The sequence below is a fragment of the Polyodon spathula genome, chromosome 6, assembly GCF_017654505.1.
Source record: "Polyodon spathula isolate WHYD16114869_AA chromosome 6, ASM1765450v1, whole genome shotgun sequence".
Lineage (NCBI taxonomy): Eukaryota > Metazoa > Chordata > Actinopteri > Acipenseriformes > Polyodontidae > Polyodon > Polyodon spathula.
In genome coordinates, this window is record NC_054539.1 from 711,372 (window position 1) to 713,447 (window position 2,076).

The 2,076-nt window shown below is 42.4% G+C and overlaps 1 non-coding gene across 1 annotated transcript; it reads left to right on the plus strand.

The window, feature by feature from the left end:
* trnai-uau lies at positions 1-93 on the plus strand. Its single transcript is given in 2 exon segments — positions 1-38; positions 58-93. It is a non-coding gene; the product is annotated as a tRNA-Ile (tRNA).
* Positions 94-2,076: the final 1,983 nt, after the last annotated feature.

Below are 2,076 nucleotides of genomic sequence, written 5' to 3' on the forward strand. Positions count from 1 at the left end.
GCTCCAGTGGCGCAATCGGTTAGCGCGCGGTACTTATACAGCAGTACAGGATGAGCAATGCCGAGGTTGTGAGTTCGAGCCTCACCTGGAGCATCAGTTTTTATACGTAAATTATTTTTTTTTTAAATCAAGCTCAGTACAACAAAATGTGGTTATTAGACTATAAGACATATCTTAAGAGTAAAATATCCCCTTGTGTTAAACGGATGAAGGAGAAATTTAAATGGTACAGTATTTATTTATTTTTTTATCACTTTGAACCAGTCACAAACTAGCAGTTTTAACATTATGGCAGTATTTTCGTGTTCTTACAAATTTAAAGTGTCGGAAGACAAGGACAGTTTTCACAATGTCTAATTAGAAAGAGGTATTGTGTTTAAATGTTGTTAATTAAATTTTATTTCTACGGCCCGTCTGTATTCTTCTGTGATCCTCTTGGTAAAGAATTGTCTGCGAGCGAGCGGCAGTGAGTGAACAAGCGAGTGCTGCAGGGGGCGTGGCCGCCCGAGAGAGAGGCGAGACACAGATTCACTTGCACTCTGAAAAACACAAAGGACAATTTTATCCCAAATTCGCCGATTTAGTCCCAAATTCCACAAAATGCACGATAGCCAGAAGCTGGGGGAAGAAAAACACACAGCCAGACTGGCTGGTCAACACGTGGAGACCTGTCATAACCTGAGGGACAAACCGTGAACACGTCACACTACAGAGGGAAGGAGGGAGGGATTCTGTTTAATATACAAGGAGGGAGGGGGACGGGACTGTTCAATATAAGTTATATCCCAATACAAATGACAATGTTATATAGTATATATATATATATAATATTATATTATATATATATATATATATATATATATATATATATATATTATATATATATATATATATATATATATATAATATATTATATGTGTGTGTGTGTGTGTGTGTTTTGTTTGTCTTTATGTATTTTAGTTGGTTATGCTATGTATGTGCTTTGGCAACACAATTTCTATTGTCATGCCAATAAAGCCAATTTGAATTGAATTGAGAGAGAGAGAGAGAGAGAGAGAGAGAGAGACTTTGACTTTTAAAATCCCTTTATTCTATAAAATAGAATACAAAATAAAAACTAAAAAAGCCACTCTTTAAAAAGAAGCCAAAACAAAACAGATCCAACATTTCTCATTCCATTTTCAAAAATTCCAGTTCAATGGGATCTCAGTCTTTGAGTGTTTCTCGCATGAGCAGAACAAGCTGCCCCTCCTCACTCACGACACACCACCCCCCCAATGCACCAACACCTCTCAAAACTGCCCCTCCTCGCTCACTGCACACCCGCCCTCCCCAATGCACCAACGTCTCTCAAAACTGCCCCTCCTCGTTCACTGCACTCCCGGCCTCCCCAATGCACCAACGTCTCTCAAAACTGCCCCTCCTTGCTCACTGCACACCCCCTCCCCAATGCACCAACGTCTCTCAAAACTGCCCCTCCTCGCTCACTGCACACCCCCCAATGCACCAATGTCTCTCAAAACTGCCCCTCCTCACTCACGGCACACACCCCCCCCCCAATGCACCAACGTCTCTCAAAACTGCCCCTGCTCGCTCACTGCACACACCCCCATTGCACCAACGTCTCTCAGAACTGCCCCTCCTCTCTCACGACACACCCTCCCCACTGCACCAATGTCTCTCAAAGCTGCCCCTCCTCACTCACTGCACACCCCTCCCTCCCCACTGCACCAATGTCTCTCAAAGCTGCCCCTCCTCGCTCAGGTCATGCACCATTTTAAAATAGGCAAACTCCATCTTGATCCTGGAGACCATCAGGATCCTAAAACTACTAATAGGATTCATAGAACCAGTGGCTAAAATTTTATTTTTTGGGGATTTTAAAATAGCTAATTTCACCTGACCAAGGACAAAGTTAACCAATGAGCACCTATCCCACGGTGCAAAATTATACTTTACACTAAAAACAAAAAGATTTTTAGTAAAAATAACCCCCAAGGAAGCCAGCAGGTTCTCTAAAAACAAAAAGGGCTGCAGCCGAGTGCAGTCCACAAACAGGTGGAAAACGGTCTCCTT